The 20,981-nt window shown below is 33.0% G+C and overlaps 1 protein-coding gene across 1 annotated transcript in view; it reads right to left on the bottom strand.

Annotated features, from left to right (window-relative positions):
- Nucleotides 1–20,981, bottom strand: part of LOC137487862 (uncharacterized) — a 142,810-nt gene that overhangs the window by 6,089 nt on the left and 115,740 nt on the right. The window contains exons 3-4 of the mRNA XM_073926585.1: nt 16,233–16,310; nt 10,667–10,820 (exon numbers count right to left, since the gene is read on the bottom strand). The gene's annotated coding sequence lies outside the window, so the exon portion shown is untranslated. The remainder of the gene's footprint in view (nt 1–10,666; nt 10,821–16,232; nt 16,311–20,981) is intronic.

Below are 20,981 nucleotides of genomic sequence, written 5' to 3'. Positions count from 1 at the left end.
GGGTTCATTCCGCTGTGGCGACCCAAGATTAATAAAGGGACTAAGTCGACAAGAAAATGAATGAATGAATAATAATAATAATAATAATAATTCACAGTGATGGGTTGCAGCTGGAAGGGCATCCACTGCATAAAACATATGCTGGAGAAGTTGGCGGTTCATTCCACTGTGGCAACCCCAGATTAATAAAGGGACTAAGCCGAAAAGAAAATGAATGAATGAATAATAGTAATATTAAAACTAAGATGATGAAGAATTATTATTATTATTACTATTATTACTAATGAATTATTATAACAAAATTAATCACTATGATTTGATGACAGTTTGTCTGATGACTGCTTGGCCTTGTAATTAATTATTAGAAAAATTATCAATTATTGTATAACATAAGAACAATTGCAATGCAACAACTTAATAATAATATTTACATATTATAATTCAATAATTAATAATAACAAAGGAGAAAACTAACAAAATATCAGCTTTAATTTTCTGAAATGAATTATTAAATTGAATTAATAATTATTGTAACAATCAACACAACAATTATAGTCATATTTTTAAATCTTTCCAAAAACAATTAAAGGAATTTTACAATTCAAAAAGGAATCATGCATTCATCAAAGCTAATTATTTTGCAAAATGATTGAAAAATCAATTCTGAAATTCTGAAGTTTCCAAAAATCATCAGACAATTTGCAAGTACAAAATAGATGTAGAAGACTTTCAGGCTCAGTGTTACTAAAAGAACATTGTGGTGAAATGTCTTTTTAAAGTGTATTACTAAACAAATTGCAGGGAGAGTACCTGTGTAAAATTTAGAAATTAATTTATTTGACCTTATTGTAAACAGAGCTCAGTTCTCAACACAATATCAGCACTGTTTGTTTTTAGTTTCTCTTTTTTTCACTTGTATGCCCTGAGATGGGAAAAAAGCTTTCACTGGAAAACATGCATGAGGATTCGATAGATACAATGGCTTTGCCTGGTTCCTATAAAAAAAAAAGTAATAGAAAAGAATCTAAATATAAATAAATTCCTCATAATTAATTTAAAAAGTTCATAATCAGTATAACATATAACAAGAATTTTATATTCTATTATTCTATATAGTAATTATATGATTATGACACTATTATTATTATTAATGTTGTTTGACCCTGAAATTAATTATTACATTAATGAATAATTATTTTTCAACATAACAAATGTAATGCAACAACTTAATAATAAAACTTACATATTATAAATTAATAATTAATAGCAGCTTTAATTTTCTGAAATGAATTATTATATTGAATTATTAATTATTGTAACAATCAAGACTACAATTATCAAATTAACCAATAAGCAAGTTAAGTGGCTGCTTTAGGCCCCAGAAAATCTGAGGGCCCCTAAATAGATCCTAGAAGTATAAATTATACCCTTTGATTATATATAACATCAATTTCTATATATATATATATATATATATATATATATAGTATATATATTTTTTTAAATTATTTTTTTAATTATTATTTTTTTGTATGATGAGGGTCTAAAAAAATAAGTTTAATGTTTATTACATCACAAATGTGTCTCCCACCTTTAATAATGGAGCAGTCCAGCAGTCAAATTAGGTAAAGGTTTAGTTTTAAAATGAAATGGTTTATATATCGTTTTTATTTCTGTAACCGTTTTAAGAAAACAAATCATTTAAAAACGCTGACAATACACATGTTGTTATTATTATTTTGCATTAAGACAAAATGTAGAAAAAGAGATCAAGTGATATAAAAATCAAAACAGCAAAAATAAATCAATTAAAAATCTCTCTATATATAACATAACATTTTTCAAAGTATTTTCTAAAATATTGTTTTCAGTCTTCCACTCTATGTACTAAATAAAATTAATATATATTTAGATTATCTCAATGATATTCTGCATCTCTTTCTCTTAACTTCTTTACCTCTTTATCTCACATTCCGCTGGGATGATGATCAGATCAATCTAGTTTAATCACATAACAATGCATGAGCTGGTACAGACAGTCCTGCATCATCCATCATGCAGAAACACTGTCCACAATGACTGTCTCAGGTGCCAACCATGAATTGTTTTCCTCCTCTGCTGTACTGATCTCATGAGTGAATCACTGGTGCTAGACATAAACCTAAACACAATAACCCGACTCGCTGCCCATCTCCAGCGTTATGGTTAGGGCTGCCACTGAAAATGTCTGTGGTGTTAGCACAGCTTGTGGCCACACTGAGGGAATTTGTTTTTTCAGCAAACAGAGCTGCGATCTGGCCTGTTTGGATGTGCTGTTCGCTGATGACGCCTCCTGTCCAGCCGCCAGAGCATTCGGAGAATCACGAAAGACAAAACAGATGCTGCTGCGTCATGCTGTTAATTCATCTTTTCGTCCAGGCTGAGATGTTCACTTAAAGCAGTGGTTCTCAAACTGTGGTACGTGTAGCACTAGTGGTACGCGGAGGAATAAAATATGTCATGTACGTGCTACATAGGCTATATTTCTAAATGTATCAAAAATAATGTATATAATGTGCCATATATGACATATAGCCAATATTTCTGAGGTAATCTGCTACGTTTTTTTTACTGTGCAGAGTAGTAGCTGCTCTACTGGGCCTACTATGCTATTGTATTTCAATACTGCTCATTTTGGTGGTACTTGGAGAGACCATTTTTTTCTGAGGTGGTACTTAATGAAAACATTTTGAGAACCACTGACTTAAAGCGACACCCAAAAATGTCAAACTGAGGTCATCCAAGGTGACATTTCTGCATCAGTAGAACATTAAAGAGGATTTTTAGCTGACCATGGGGTCCTCGGTGATTCATAAAATGAAAGACAATACTGAAATTTTGAGAGTCAAGAATTATATACAGGCAAAATACAAGTAATATGCGGCTACAATGCTTTCATCCAAAGATGCTAATAAGACATTTGTGTATAACTGTAACGGGTTAAAGAGAATAAAATCATCACTTCCTGATAAACTGGCATCAAAAATCAAATATAAAAATGGAATTTGCTAAGAAGCCACTGTCGGCCTTTTTCTTTTATAATAAATTACTTGTGACTCAGAAGACGTAGGCGATGAACGCAGTAGCTTCGGGCGGCATGCAACTTTTTGGGAGCACAGCCGCTTAAGACAGCTCTGGAGGTAACAATCCTGAACCACTTTGATGACAGACTTTGGCTAAGGGATTTTAGAATGATCAAAACATTTCATATGTTTTGCAATGTGGTTCACTGCCTTGTCCATTAATGCAGTCTCGTATAGTGCTCATCTTTCTTATCAGATGATCTGTTAAAACAAAATCATATGATCTCTTAAACATGCTTGCTGGACTTTGTTCAGTAAATGTGTTTCAATCAAAGCTTAAGCACATTTTTTTTCCTTATCAGACAAAAAGTTTATAGTTGTGTCCATAAATATTTTTTATAATAATTATTCGCATTTTGGTGTTTCCATTGAGAATTTTTTAAGGCGACATCCCAAAATAAAAATAGGTGGATGGAAACCCAGCTATTGACTTTCATTTTAAGAATTACCAAAACCTGGTTTCAGCTAAAAATCTGCTTTAATCTTCTACAGGTGAACAAAAGCATGCATAAAGTAATACTTTTCTCTTAAATACTGAAATGTTGTTGATGCCGATTGACCCTTTTTGCAAGACTGTTATGACGTGTTCAACAGTCATCAGCATCTTAAATCCTTAAAAGTTTTTCATATATAGATTACATAGCTGAAAAACATACAGTTAGAGTCAGAATTATTAGCCATCCGAATATAAATCAGAATTATTCAAGTAAAAATAATTTTACTTTAATATTAAATATACACATTGTGTAATTTTCACCACTAGAGGGCGTGTATTCACAACAAACAAAGGTGTAGTTTGATGACATTGTGGTTGAGTGTGGAATCATGGAGTTTTCATTACATACTACAAGAAATCATGTTTATGGATGAGCTCACATATTTCAAAAAAGGTATTTACAAAAATATAGTATTCATGCATCTGTATGATGACATTAAATTGGCACAATGTCACTAGTTTTAAGTTGTATTCACTCAGGGGTATGAATAATTTCTAGCTTGACTGTATATAAACACTATTCTGTTTGTGTTGTTTTTGATATTGTAATATATATATATATATATATATATATATATATATATATATATATATATATATATATATATATATATATATATATATATATATATATATATATATTATTTATTTATTTTTTTTTTGTGCCTTCAAGTCTATGTAAACAACCATTATGCTTCATTTAAAAGTCCTGAAATGGCGATAACAGCACGTTTGAGTTCAATCGGATCATAAAATGTCCTATTATCAAAAGTGTATTCAGCAGAGCCACCCACTGACCACATGCATGACAGGCCTGGCAGGCTGAAGTGTGAAGCAGGGATCAGTGTTTATGTAAAGGGTTTTCTGTGGCCTGAAGGTTCCCCAAAACTCTGCAAAAATATCTCCCAGATGGGCTAAAGACGTGCCAGTATAATCATGGGACAGTGAAAACTGGCATGGAGCTCTCTCTCTCTTTCACTCACTCGCTCAGTGTATGCGCTTAGAGTGTGAGTGTCAAAAGACCTTAATGTATGAGTACGGTCAAATTCAAGTCATAAAAACTATGAAAAACAAACAGAATTTTGTAAATTACATAGTGACGTTCTAAATATATGTAGCTAAGAGCAAATCCTCAGTTTCTCTGAATTTAATATGTATGAGTTTGAAAATAATGTTCATATTTGTTTTATTTCTATAAAGATTTGATAAAATGTTTTATTTTTTTTTAAGTTTTTGTCCCCAGAAAAAAATACAATTAGTCAAAATAAAAACTATTTTCATTTCTTGTCACTGAAAACCAGGGTTTATTCCATCAAATATTGATTTGTTGAAAACCATGTTAAGCATTTATTAATGTATAAACATATATAAAACTTATATAAACATCTGAAACATGACGCAGTTATTATTGTATTGATTCATTCATTTTCTTTTTGGCTCAGTCTCTTTATTAATCTGGGGTCGCCACAGCGGAATGAACCAGCCGTTATTATTGTATGCAACAAAAATTTTCTAAATGAATTCATATTTTATTTTAAAACGGGAAGAAATGTCATCAGCACTTTGCATCATAAAACAAAAAATGTGTCTAAATTTTTTGCTGTACATAAATAAATAAAAAAGTTTGCAGTCAGATATATATATATATATATTTATTTATTTATTTATTTATTTATTTATTTATTGATTTTTCCATCAGGTCAGCAACTTTATCACTTTATAAAGTTTCTTGTGGTCACCAAGGCTGAATCTATTGATCAAAAGTAGTGAAAACATAATATTGTAATTTACTACTACTTGAAAATATAAATATTGTTTTTGTGTTTAATCATTTTAAGATTTTGTTTATCAAAGTTGCTGCTTGTTATAATTATTATTATTATTACATTGCTTTCTATAGAAAATGAATGTAGAAATTTAGATTATAGCACTACTTAAGGTTAAAAGTAAGTTTATTAATTAAGGAATTTTTTTAATTAGATCAGGGGTGCCCAAACTTTTTCTTATGAAGGGCCAGAACCAAACCTGATTAAGGCTAATGGGCCAAAGGTAAATGTAGTAAATATAGAAAACCCTTAAATTAATATAAATTGTTTCGTTATTTTACAGTAGTTTAACCGTCAAAAACAGATTTTTTTTATTTTATGTTTTTTTTATGTGGACACTGTCAATTAACGGAAGTTTTCCGTTTATAGTTTACTGTCAATTAACAGAAGTTTTCCATTTTTAATTTACAGTAAACAATCTGTTTAATAAGCTGCCAGTACATCTTCCCGTTTTTTACAATTTTTTTTGAGTGCATGGCTTATTTAATAATGTTTAAAATGAACTAGAAAACATTTACTTTTTATTAACTAATATAGTATTTCTGATATATTTTATAATGAACCTATTACAGTAAAAACAAAACAATCGCAATTATATCATTACAGCTTTTGCCTTGATTTGCTCGCCGATGTCTTCTGCATAGTCCTTTTTCCATCGAGTGACAGTATCTACATTTTTAAAATCAGAGTCATTTACAACATTTAACTGAACCATTTAATTTCAGTTTGCTCTAAATAAGATAAATACAAAGCAATAAAACAAACAAAAAAGGTTACGTCGAATTAGAAATGACGATCTCTACGTTGAAGGCATTGCCCCAACCCTCTCTACCATTCTCACTCTCCGTTCAGATGCAATGGTGGGCCAATTCAAAGATTACAACGGGAGACTTTGGCTCGCTATAGTCTTACTTTCTGTGTTTAGTTTCAGACAAAGGAGGATGTTTTGGCATTATTTGCATCTCTTTTGGTGTCGATTGTGAATTTGGGAAATAATATTGCAGTTGTGTTTTCTCTGTATCATGTTTGTGGTTAGTGCCCAGTGTGTGTGTGGGTGTGTGCTTGCGTGCGGTGCAGTGAGGTAATTGCGTTGCAGCTTCTGACTGCCGTCTGTGTGACATGTTTATTACTGGCAAGAAACACATGCTGTCAATGATCACTTATTCTTAGGGCTTCAGTTATCTCAACATTACGCCCCATTAGTATTCTCTGGAAAGCAATTCAATTAGAGCCCTCCTGGGTCCCACAGATGCCATTTATCTGAGAGAGGAGAGCATCAATCACGCCGCGAGTTTATCAGCTGTCCGAGCGGAGCACAACAGCCTGATTCCCTTCACGGCGGCCTTTCTGCATTATTCATTGCAGTATTCAACTACAATCTGCAGAATGTATCCTTACGAGGAGTGCACAATGACAGAATTATCATTTTATGTTAACTATTATTTAAAGGCAAGCCACTGCAGTTGAATGGCGTAACAAATAGCTCATATTAAGCTGTTCTTCCACAGAAATGCTACCTTTTTTTATTATACTTTGCATAAATATTATGTTTTAAATATGCAAATGGGGCATTATTTAATTACATATGTGCTTACTGCATACATTTCTAGCACAGAAATCAACATTGGATGAAGTCTGGTTCAAAATTCTTTAGACATATTAGAGTCTGACAGAAAAAAAATGTAACATTTATTTTATCACTTCATATTTTTTTAATTAATGGTTGATTATATATGAATATATGAACAGGTGAAATTTTTTTGTTTTACAAGTATTACAAAATGCCGTTTAAATATGCAAATAAGGCATTTTTAAATATTATATGCTAATTTGTATACGCTAGTACATACAGGATGTCTATTTCAAAACTCTTGTTTTTGACTAATTTAGGATCAAAAGTTATTAAAGGAGAAATTGTGGGTGTTTCTTTTATCATTCCATAATTATGAAAATATTTGAAAAATGAATGATTTAATATATATGAACAATTAAAAAAGTTTTCTAAAATGGTGTTTAAATATGCAAATTAAACATTATTTAATAAAATATGTGCTTATTTGCATACATTTCTAGCACATATATCAATATTGGATGAAGTCTGGTTAAAAATTCTTGTTTCTTTTTGATGTATTACAGTCAAAAGTTATTAAAGGAGAAATTGGGGGTGTTTCTTTTATCACTCCATAATTATAAAAAATATTTGAAAAATGATTGATTAATTATACATGAACAATTAAAAAAGTTGTGTCACATGTTTTCTAAAATGGTGTTTAAATATGCAAATAAGACATTGCTTAATTTATAAGTGCTAATTTGCAAGGAAGTCGGGTGCAAAATTCTTTTTTCAAAATATTTATTTTATCACTCCAGAATCATAAAAATATATATTTAAAAATAATGATTGATTATATGAACAATATTATCTTATTATGTATTATGTATATATATTAAATATTATCTTATTATGATCTAGTATTTCTAGTATTTCTTTTATCACTCCATAATTATGAAATTATTTTTTTTAAATGAATGATTAATTATATTTTATTTACAATTAATAAAACTGTGCTACCAGTTATCTAAAATGGTGTTTAAATATGCAAATAATGCATTGTTTAATAAATATGTGCTAATTTGCATACATTTCTAGCACATATATTACCAGTGAATGAAGTGGGGTACAAAATTCTTGTTTCTTTTTGACATATAAGAGTCAAAAGTTATTAAAGGAGAAATTTTGGGTATTTATTTTATCACTCCATAATCATAAAGGTATTTGTAAAAATGAATAATTGATTATATTGTGTGAACAATTGAAAAAATAAATGTGTTACAAGTTTTCTAAAATGGTGTTGAAATATAGAAATTAGGCATTATTTAATAAAATATGTGCTTATTTGCCTACATTTCTAGCACATATATCAATATTGGATGAAGTCTGGTTAAAAATTCTTGTTTCTTTTTGATGTATTAGAGTCAAAAGTTATTAAAGGAGAAATTGGGGGTGTTTCTTTTATCACTCCATAATTATAAAAAATATTTGAAAAATAAATGATTAATTATACATGAACAATTAAAAAAGTTGTGTCACATGTTTTCTAAAATGGTGTTTAAATATGCAAATAAGACATTGCTTAATTTATAAGTGCTAATTTGCAAGGAAGTCAAGTGCAAAATTCTTTTTTCAAAATATTTATTTTATCACTCCAGAATCAAAAAAATATATATATTAAAAAATAATGATTGATTATATGAACAATATTATCTTATTATGTATTATGTATATATATTAAATATTATCTTATTATGATCTAGTATTTCTAGTATTTCTTTTATCACTCCATAATTATGAAATTATTTTTTTTAAATGAATGATTAATTATATTTTATTTACAATTAATAAAACTGTGCTACCAGTTATCTAAAATGGTGTTTAAATATGCAAATAATGCATTGTTTAATAAATATGTGCTAATTTGCATACATTTCTAGCACATATATTAACAGTGAATGAAGTGGGGTACAAAATTCTTGTTTCTTTTTGACATATAAGAGTCAAAAGTTATTAAAGGAGAAATTTTGGGTATTTATTTTATCACTCCATAATCATAAAGGTATTTGTAAAAATGAATAATTGATTATATTGTGTGAACAATTGAAAAAAAAAGTGTTACAAGTTTTCTAAAATGGTGTTTAAATATAGAAATTAGGCATTATTTAATTAAATATGTGCTTATTTGCCTACATTTCTAGCACATATAGCAATATTGGATGAAGTCTGGTTCAAAATTTTTATTTCTTTTTGATGTATTAGAGTCAAAAGTTATTAAAGGGGAAATTAGGGGTTTTTCTTTTATCACTCCATAATTATGAAAATATTTGAAAAATGAATGATTGATTATATGAACAATTAAAAAAGTTGTGTCACATGTTTTCTAAAATGGTGTTTAAATATGCAAATAAGACATTGCTTAATTTATATGTGCTAATTTGCAAGGAAGTCGGGTGCAAAATTCTTTTTTCAAAATATTTCTTTTATCACTCCACAATCATGAAAAAAAATATAAAAATAATGATTGATTATATGAACAGTTCAAAACATTTTTGTATTACACATTTTCTAAAATGTATTTTTAATATTCAAATGAGGCACTGTTTAATTAATATGTGCTAATTTGCATACTTTCTACCACACAAAAAAAATTGGATTGAAGTCAGTTGAAAATTCTTGTTTCCTTTTGACATATTAGCATCAAAAGTTTTCAAAGAGATTTATTTTATCACTCCATAATTAAGAAAATAAAAAATAATGATTGATTATATGATTATATAATTTTTTTTTTGTATTACACATTTTCTAAAATGTTTGTAAATACGCAAATGAGGCATTGTTTAATCGATATGCTCTAGTTTGCATACTTTCTACCACAAAAAGAAAATCTAAACATTGGATGATGTCGGTTGAGTCATTTCCCAGTACTGGGTTGCAGCTAAAATGGCATCCGCTGAGTAAAACATATTCAGGAATAGTTGCCGGTTCATTCCGTTGCGGCGACCCCTGATAAAAAAGGGAATATGCCAAAGTAAAATTAAGGAATGAATATTAGAGTCAAAAGTTTTTAGAGAGGAGATTTCTTTTATCACTTAATTTAGAAAAAATTAAAAGGGATCACCTCACGTCCGGTTGACTGATTATATTAAAAACTGCAAACATTTTTTGTATTAGAGGTTTTATAAATTGGTATGTTTAAATATGCAAATGAGACATTATTTAATTAAACAGGGGCTATTTTACATACATTTCTTAAGAAATTTAAACTTTGGATCAGGATGAAGCCTGGTTTAAAAGTATTGCTACTTTTTTATGTATAAGAGTCAAAGAGGGAATTTTGGGAATCTCTTTTTGTCACTACATAATTCAGAAAATATTGCAATCAGCCACACTAAAAAAATAAATAAAACATTCATAGAATAAAATATAATTGGCAAAGCTGAAAATTTGAATTATAATCGCAATGTACAGACACATATAAAGTGTGATAAAAGAAACACTTTTCTAACTATTAGACTGAGAAAGCAGTGACAGGTGCATGAAAGCATCTCTATTAGATGTGCTGTACAGACACACACACCTGCTCAGTTTGACATAAGGCTACAGACCTTGCTGTAATCCAGTGCAGCTCTTTCAGGATTACAGTCTCTCTCTGCGCTGTGGATCTTACCTTCACCTGCTGCCTCTCCAAGGTGATCACATGTGCTGATATCAGCTTCTGCTTGCTGCTTTATCCCCAAGATACATATCTACAAGATACTATTCTGGGATTTTCTTTGCCCTTATGGTGGTGTCCTGTTCTTCAAATGTGCAGAAAGCTTTAACTGGAACACACAAATGCAAAGAAACCTTTATTTGGTTGGTTGATGATTTTAGTTTAACTCTGTTTTATTGATGCATATTAGTCAGAGAGTTACAGTATCAAATACAAAGAATCACCAGGCATCAACTAATATTAGATAATGTTATATACACAAGTAACACATATTAAGCCATACAACAATACAGAAAAATATATAAATAGAAAATATGAAAATATGCACAAGGTACAGCAGTAAAATATTATTTAATTAAAATAATTCAATATTTATTTGTTTTTGTTTGTGTTTTTAGTTTATTTTTTTATTTATTTCTTTTAGTATTTTTTATTGTTTACATTTTTTGTAATATTTTTTCCTTCCTTTCTCTGTTAGACAAATGTAATTTCAACTTGGTAGAAACAACAAGCGTAGGGGTGGGAATTATATTTGTTTAAATTTCTCTGTAAAAATACTTTTGTTATATCTTTAAAAGGTTAATAAACAAATAAAAATTAATAATAATTCAATACAAAAAAATTAATTAAAAAAGGAAGAAAGGAAAAAACATATAAGGCATATTTCTCTGTGCTCTCCATTCATAGCTAAGGCAGGGGCAGAGAAAATAAGTTGTTGATTGACGATTTGGACTTTTTTGTTTGTTCTTGCAGCTTTGGGAAAATGTTTTGCATTTGTAATAACTTTTATACTGTTTAGTACATGTATTCTTTGTTGTTTTATTGCACAATTCAGCTAGTTAAGCTTTTTGTAGATTGTTTTAGTGTGTCTATAGAGTTTTCATTAACTTAATTTAATCTATTTTAGATTATATATTATTTTTAATTTCAGTTTTATTTTGTTTTAGTACACTGTTTTCTAAAAAATGTTGCCATTTTGATTTTTGTCTTTGCCATGATGACAGCACATAATATTTTACTAGCTATTTTTCAAGATAATTGTAATTTTAAAGTGTAATTTATAGACTTATCTACGTTAATTAGGTTAACTAGGCAAGTAGGTTAATTGTGCCAGGCATTGTATAGAGGTGTATTGTTCTGTAGCCATTAAAATAAATCAATTCTTAAGGCGCTAATAATATTGGCAGTTTTTACATGTATATTTTTTACATGTAAAAGTTTTTTTATATGTTTTTATTCCAGCCAAACTAAAAGAAATAAGACTTCCTCCAGGGGAATAATCTAACAGAAAAACAGTGAAAATTATCCTTGCTCTGTTAAACATCACTTGGGAAATAGCTGGAAATAAATGTCATAGTAGGGCTGGTAATTTTGTTTTCAACAGTACATAAACTTGGATCAGTGAAAAACATTTTAAGACAATCTTTTTAAAACATTTGTCATTTTTTAGGGTTCAGTGCCTTTCATTTTGTGAACAAACAGTTGAAAAGAAATGTTTTCTTTTGTGCTTCGCAGCAGAATGTGTTTTAGGTTTGGAGTGACATAATGGATAACAACTGTTGACTGAATTTTTATTTTTGGATGACCTATCCCATTAACTTTTAAACTTTACACAGCTGTCTACAAACTGTGTCACTCGCATACATCAACAACTCCGTGTGATATACTTTATATACAGTCCAGCATTTATTCAGAGCAGTATGAAAGGTACTTTATGGGTATAGATGCATTTGGAGGTTGAAATAGAACATGATTGGCTTAGTCCAATGCAGAAAGATTGTTTCCTTTGGCCGCGTTCAGTGATTTTTTGGCCTGTGATTGTCTCCTTATAGAATTTCCACGTTTTTTTTTTTTAATTTTTTGTCTTTAAAGGGGACTTTTTAGAACTCTTTGAAACTGTCCCCATTTAGGCTTTGATCTAAATTACGCCGTATTGGTGACTGTTACTTTAAATTGAAATAATGCTGTGCTTTTTTTCAAAAGAGGGCGGAGCTACAAATGCCTATGTGTCAGCATAGTGGCAGATTCTTAGTCCAGTGCAGAAAGATTGTTTTCTTGGCCATGTTCAGTGATTTCCTGGCCTGTGATTGTCTCTTCCATGGATTTTCAAGTTTGTTTTATCGTTTTTCTTTAAAGGGGACTGATTATGTCCCTACTTTCAAGATGTAAAATAAGTCTCCTGAGTGTGTATGTGAAGTTTCTGCTTAAAATACCAACCCAGGCTCATTATGGATACGTACCCCTGTATACATTTCTGGGAAGTGCGAAATACGTCCCAGGTAAGTTTTTTTGCTGTTTTTGTTTTTGCGAATGCACCACAGGTCGCTGTGCATGCTTTTTCAGATCTAAAAAATCTCTTGTGTCTGATCTTCTCGCGCACATCTACCAGAAGCCGCTGTCGACTGACTGACTGACCGACCGACCAACTGACTCCTCCACCCGTTACCCTAAACCCAACCCATAGTGTTTTCAAAAGCAGTCCAGAAAAAGAAAAAGCTGTTTGGTTTTTACCACGTTTTCAGATCTTACTAGGTTCTTATTCTGTTATTTACTTATTTATTTTATTTTTTGGCTTTTGTTTATGTTTTACCTGCTTTCTGGAAACGTTCTTCACCAGACTTGAACCCTGTCATCGTGGTGAACTCTGCTAAACATCTCAAGTCTGCCAACATACAGTATGCTGCGAGCCGCTTGGCAAACTGGTAACAGCGGAAAAGCCGTTCACATGGAGGTATGCGGTCAACGTAGTACAAAAAGAAACATGCCAAATCGGCAGTGTCATACTGCCCTGTAGTGTTCCTTTTAAAGACGAAATGCAGCCATACGTACTTCTGGCTACATAATTTGTGCTCTCCAGAAATGTATACAGGGGTACGTATTCACAATGAGCCTGCATTTTAACCTACGAAACACATAATCCTAATTATGCCTGTTGCTTTAAATTAAAATGAGATTATCCTTTTTTCAAAAGAGGGCGGAGCTACAAATGTTTATGTCTCAGCATAGTGGCAGATTCAAAAACAAGACTGCTGTTCTATGCAAATGAGGGAGAAAAAGTCACTACTGGGCAGGGCTTTCCCCTCTGATGACATGATCAAAGGGAGAATGCCAATCAAAGGGTTCATGAAGTCTAACTAACTGTGTAACTTGCACACATCAACTATTCTGTGCGTTATACTATGTATATACAGTTCAGCATTAAATCAGAGCAGTATAAAAGGTACTTTGTGGGTATAGATGCATTTGGAGGTTGAAAGAGGACGTGATTGGCTTAGTCCAGTGCAGAAAGATTGTTTCCTTTGGCCGCGTTCAGTGATTTCCTGGCCTGTGATCGTCTCTTCCATATGATTAGACCGATGTGCAGAACATGCCATCATGTGATGGGCTTATGCCACAGCCGTCACCGGGTGTGAGCATGAAGAGAAATGAACTGCAACAGGGTAATTACTGGGAGAGAGAGCGAGCAGTAAAAACCCAGCATAATTCACCAGGAGATATTAACATTGGGCCTGATGCCGCAAAAAGCAAAGATATTTCTGTCAGCAGCCTATGACAATATTATTTGTTGAAACAGCACAGAGCCTCCTCCCTGCACACACAGAAACACATATGGCAGCACAGCTGAGACACACAGCCTCTAATGCAATTACTCCTACGAGATGTCTTTTCATTCAGACCCCACACACAATACATGGAAGCTTTTCTGCAAAGTCGTAGCTGCTGCTCTTTAGTTAATACGAGTGTGGAGAACAAGCTGTTAAGTGGCAGGGTGGTTTGGACACTGAGAGCAAAGCAGGCTGAAAGAGGAATTTGCTTCGAAATCAATCATTATTTCTGACACATGCAGCAGGACAGGCCTCCTCGTCTTTTCTGTCCAGCATGATTTCATCACAATGAATTATCAGATGAGGGATGATAAATGTAAAGATTGAGTAAGGGATAATATACATCTTCCTTCAGGACATCAAAAAAGACATCAAATTGATATCATTGTCAAAAAAAGACATTGAAAATGCAAGCTCTTTTTATGGAACTCTTAAGGAATGTGGTACTTCAGATACAAAACATCAGAAAGAGAAACGGGAAAGATCTCTCAACATACAAATCATGGATGATGAATGGGAAGATGCTTAGATAAATGCAAAAACTTTGCGCATATGTAATAAAAATCAAAGCAATACAGCTGAAAATATTACACAGAGCTCATATTTCCCCTTCACAGAGACACATTTAAAAATGACTGCTCTTCTGCCACTTTTCCACTATCGTGCTGAATCGTTCTTTGACCAGAACCGTTCCATTCCGTGCCAAACCAGGCCATACAGCACGGATACGGTTTCATTTTCCACTGTCGTGCTGCAACAAAGCTCTTTGAAACATTAGACAAAACGTATCAGTAGTTGCCTTGGTAACGCAATGTAAACCGCTCCCTTTGTTCAAATAAATTTTAATAATAGCCCAAACTAGTTTTTTCACGTTCATAAAAGCGAAAGCAACCGCATGACTAAGCACTGTTATGCCGCTCTATCATGTCACACAGCACCCTCATTTATTTAGAGGTCATTTGTTGCGCAGCTCAAAATGTAAAATAGAAGAGAGGGATCTTGATCATTGTTTTTGGTATTGCAGGGAAATCCAAAGGTTTTGGGCTGCGGTAGGTCAAAAGATGAATTCAATATTGACCATTGATATTGTTTGTGACCATTTAATTATGTTGCTTGGAATACAATGTAATTCTATTGTGGATAAACATCAACAGTCCCTCTATAGACTCCTGACATTTTGTGAAAGAAAATGTATTTTATTAAACTGGATAACAGAAAAAGCCCATTCCATATCACTTTGGCACAGAGTTGTTATTGAAAATGTTTCTTTAGATTTTTTTAACTTGTATTGTTCCTAAAAAAGTTAGCATATTTCAGAAAAGGTGGAAGCTATCCTTAAAATATATGGGGCTGAAAATTTCTTCAATAATTTCTTGAGGACTTACATAAATTATATAATCTTTTATGTTTGTATGTACAGTATATATATATATATATATATATATATATATATATATATATATATATATATATATATATATATATATATATATATATATATGTATGTATGTATATATATATATATATATATATATATATACACACACACACACACACACACACACACACACACACACACACACACACACACACACACACACACACACACACACACACACACACACACACACACACACACATATATACTGTATATATTTGCCTTTTTTTCCTTTAAGTGTGCTTTATTTTCCCATTCTGTGTGCTTTGTTTGTTTATTTGATCTTTCTAAATGCCGAAAATCAATAAACATATACAAAAAAAGCAAATTTACATCAAAGAAAAAAAATGCCCTAAAATCATCAAATTAATTTTATTTAATAGTTTTCTTAGTAATATTAATGATCTCTACAAGGCCACAGAATGACTTTTTACAGTGTATGGCAATAAATGTCATGTAAAATGCCATTCATACTCACATTGTTAGCATTTAACACTGAGTCAACCACATGAGGTGTACCTGAGGTGATCATACAGTAGTTCATCCTGTTGTTCACCTGCTGGGAGAAATAGAAGCAGTTACTAAAATATAAATTTCAACAACTCCTTTTACTATATATAAAAAAAATATTTCTTCTATTGCGTGTCATTGCTTATAGTTACAAAACGGTTCAAATCAAGTACACTCATGTCAGTCTGGCAACCTACCCTTGCATGTGTTTTGATCCAGGAGTGCGAGACCTAGTTTAACCACTGGGTGTCAAACTTATATTCACCTTATTCTCCGCCGACGAGCGGGCGCTGCCATATGAATCTTTTTGGCTTGAGACTTCCGGTCTCATTCACTTCCATTCATTGTTTGACGTTAAAAACTGCTCGTTACGCTGCTTGATGTTGCAATTTTGATATTTTCTTATTATATTATTCTACGTGGTCTGTATAGTAATGCAAACATTTGTTTGTAGAGCAAGTAGTTTGACCGTTATCTGCCGTTTATAATTCCTAGTCATTTCTCCCATAGGCGACTGAATCGGAAGTTCTAGGACAATCGCGAAAACAGGCGCACTTCGCATTTTAGAATAAGGTCAATACTGCACATTTAAAGTGTGATTTAAAGGGCACCTAGTTTACCCCCTTTTTAAGATTTAATAATAATATTTTGGTTCTTGTGAGTGTGCCAGTTTAGGTTCAGTTCAAAACACAATTCAGATTTGTCTATTATAATGTGTTAAAAAGTGTTATTTTGGGGTGTGTACACAGGTCGTTGTTTTAGGGGTGTGCTGCTTCACATAAAAATTGGTTTCGACTTCCCGCCCAACTTAACAAAGGGGCGGAGTCAAGAACTCCCCTGCTTTGTGTATGGCAACAGACTGGCAGACAGAGAGAAGCAACATGAGTAAGAGGACCAGCATTCAGCCGTACATGTACAACTCGTACACAGACCAAGCAGAGACTACAAAATCATTTGAACTGAAAAAAACTGAACTACACTGTTCCAATTTACTATGACCATTTATGTGAAGCTTCTTTGACACAATCTACATTGTAAAAGAGCTATACAAATAAAGGTGAATTGAATTGAATTTGTGTCTTTGTATAGTTTTACAGCCAACTGTGTGATAGATTAAAGTTCCGAGCTTGTACACTGAGACTAATAACCACACACACTGAATTAACTTTAACTGAGGCACCAGATGCACACAGCACACCAGACGTGTACATTCTCATGTTATTTAAAATGAAACTATTCAGATGGCACTCTGTGGTGCAGCAGAAATATGAACAGTGTCCTGGGTCGTGGCTGGGCGTTGTGTACAGCCGCCGACTTGCGGCAGCGTTGTGTTTACCCTGATAGAAACCTATGTGTAGAATTCTTAAATGAATGGCGAGTTCATTATTTCCAATGGAGGGACATGCACATGAGGCATCGCGGTCGCACTTTCCAGCTGCACCTAGTTAAGATCACAGGGAGCTTCTGTGACCATGAGAAATGCAAACGGCTGAAGTTTAAGGAAGACGCAATGAAAAGTACACATGGTTGCAAACCCACCTAAAGTTACAAACAATGGCGCCAATGAGAGCAATCATGTGGTAAATGTTGATCTTTTGTTGAGCCCAATGAGCCTTACATCACAAAATAGAGCAAGAGTGTTCCTTTGTTGACATCGCTTTGACTCACACGCTGAAAATGGCGGACGTAAAACAACAACCTGAGGATATGGTAATGCGTGCGTTAATCATTGTTGGTGGGCAGGGGGACCGCACTCCTACGTCAAGTTGCGGTCGATCTAAAAACTGCTCCAATTGGTCCACCGTATTTATGTTGTTAAATTGAAAAAAAAAAAAGGACTGGATGTGTTTAAATCACCCCAATATGACAGTCTATACACTATAGCTACACATGTCTGTCCAAACAGCTTGAAACGTATATTTTTCACCATAGGTGTCCTCTAATGGCTCAACTATGTTAATTAGGTTAATTAAGTCATTGGACAACAGTGTTTTTTCTGTAGCCAATAAAAAAAAAAAACATTCTAATAATATTCTTAAAATGGGCTAATAACATGTAAAATATACATGTTATAAGTGCAAAACACCCTATTGAGATTTGCATAGAATCAGTAGTACTAATCATAAAGTTGTTAACGGAACTAACATAAGCAAACATCAAACATCAAACATCCATAAAAAAATCCTAAAAAGATAAGGATAAAAATAGTACTTGTGTGTTCAAGCAGTCTAACAAATTTCGAAAAGTCTGTGCATTTGTGCAAAAACCAAGTATACTGTGGGCTTAATGATGTGAAATATTTCCTCTCAGTAAGCCTCTTACTCAAAGATACACCTGATCATCTATAGACAGAAATGTGGAAAGCCAATTACTTTAATTAAAGCGTAGGGCCTGGGATGATCTTGAACCCGTTGGTGTGAGACGCCTTCAGAATGCTTTAAGCACTAGAAGAGACTCTGTGTCACTTGTCAACACCCAAATGTTTTAATCTTTCCTTCCTCAGTGCGTATTAAAAGATTATGAGCTTTCTGCATGGCTGGCCGGCACACAGTCCCTTGTTTTGCACATGCGGAGGCCCAGACGGGGCGAGTGGCGAGGGCTGTGAGGTCAGCTTGAGGTGGCTGGACGATGAGAGAAAGTCTGAGAATCACACAGAAATATGCTCTGCTACTAGGACTAGGACTTTTGTTTTAAACTAGGACTTTTGTTCTTTGTAAAGAGAATAAGGTTTAAGAGGTTAAAATGCAGTTAAAGATCATTTTGTTTTTATCATTATTTTTGATAATCTTAAATAATACACTGTAAACAACATCCGTATTTTGTGTTTTTGGTTTATTTACAGTTGTGAATTGGGACCTCAATCTCTGCTCTGTCGACTTTTGATGTTGAAAATTCGACTCTACAGTTTAACAAATTAACTTTTATTGACATTTTAATAGTTTGAAACAATATAAAATATAGAGAAATATAGAGAAATAAATAACTGAAAATGTACTTGCAGTTTATCACAAGGTTTTTGTAGTGTAATATACACTCACTCACTTTATTAGGTACACCTTACTAGAACCGGGTTGAACCTACTTTTGCCTTCAGAACTGCCTTAATCCTTTGTGGCATAGATTCAACAAGGCAGGAAGTAGCCATCAGAAGATGGGTACACTGTGGTCATAAAGGGATGGACATGGTCAGCAACAATACTCAAGTAGGCTGTGGCGTTGACAATGCTCAATTGGTACTAATGGGCCCAAAGTGTGCCAAGAAAATATCCCCCACACTATTACACCCCCACCACTAGCCTGAACCGTTGATACAATACAGGATGGATCCATGCTTTAATAGCTGTAAACCCTAGAGATGGTTGTGTGTGAAAATCCCAGTAGATCACCCGTTTCTGAAATACTCATATTAGTCCATTTGGCACCAACAACCATGTCACTTTCAAATTCACTTAAATCACCTTTGTTCCTCATTCTGATGCTCAGTTCGAACTGCAGCAGATCGTCTTGACCATGTCTACGTATCTAAATGCATTGAGTTTCTGCCATGTGATTCGCTGATTAGAAATTCGCATTAACGTGCAGTTGAGCAGGTGTACCTAATAAAGTGGCCGGTGAGTGTACAACATCAACCCAGACAATAGATCACCTTAAACTTTTCAATAAGTCACTTTTTCAAACTTTTTAAGGTTAAATGTTGTCAGAAGAAAGATTAAGGTCTCATTATGTGATTCAAATGCATAAATAAATGGGTAAATATAAAACATAAATCACAAAATAGGGCATCTGGGTGGCACAGTAGGTAGCACGATTGCCTCAAAGCAAGAAGGTCGCTGGTTCGAGCCTCGGCTGGATCAGGTGGAATTTCTGTGTGGAGCTTGCATTTTCTTACCGTGTTTGCATGGGTTCCCTCCAGGTGCTGGGTTTCCCCCACAAGCCCAAAGACATGCACTATAGGTGAATTGGGTAAGCTACGTTGTCAGTAGTATATGTGTGTGAATGAGTGTGTATGAATGTTTCCCAGTAATAGGTTGCAACTGGAAGGGCATCCGCTGCGTAAAACTTATGCTGGATGAGTTGGCGGTTCATTCCATTGTGGCGACCCCAGATTAATAAAGGGACTAGAGAAAGTCTTAATTGCTTCGGCTAGAAAACAAGTTACAATTTAAAAAAAATAATTTTAGGTTAATATTATTAGCCTCTTAATGGCTGCAGAACAAACCATGGACTGATTTCACTTGGCCGCCATTTTAAAAGCGAATTTTACAAGCAAGGCTGTGGTGGGAAGAAACCCGGAAGTATCGCCTGGAGTAACACAGGAACTGCGTGTACCTGACTGTATATCTTTTCAGCGAAGAGAAAGTGACACAAATTTATCATTTCACCCCTTTCCGGGAGTCAATAAAAATAGTGAAAATAAAATGGGATATCAGACCTCATTTTCAGCTAAGTAAGGGAAATGGCACTAGTAAGCTAATGTTTTCTTTCACAAACACACATTTTAGATGTCATTTATCAAACTCAAGTTAATGAACTGTTTCTTTCACTATGTTAGACTTGTCACAATACTGAATTTTGGCTTCCCTGCTTCAGCGCATGTAACCCAGTGAGCAATTAAACAATGCAGTCCTCTGTAGCACACTGTCGCGTTGTCTGTAATAGTGTTGCCCCGATACTGAAATTTTAAAAACGTTAATTTCCCGCTAACATTTAAGCACCGC

This window comes from Danio rerio, chromosome 16, assembly GCF_049306965.1.
Source record: "Danio rerio strain Tuebingen ecotype United States chromosome 16, GRCz12tu, whole genome shotgun sequence".
Lineage (NCBI taxonomy): Eukaryota > Metazoa > Chordata > Actinopteri > Cypriniformes > Danionidae > Danio > Danio rerio.
Note: the sequence above shows the minus strand (reverse complement) of the source record. Positions and strands in the feature narration are given on the sequence as shown.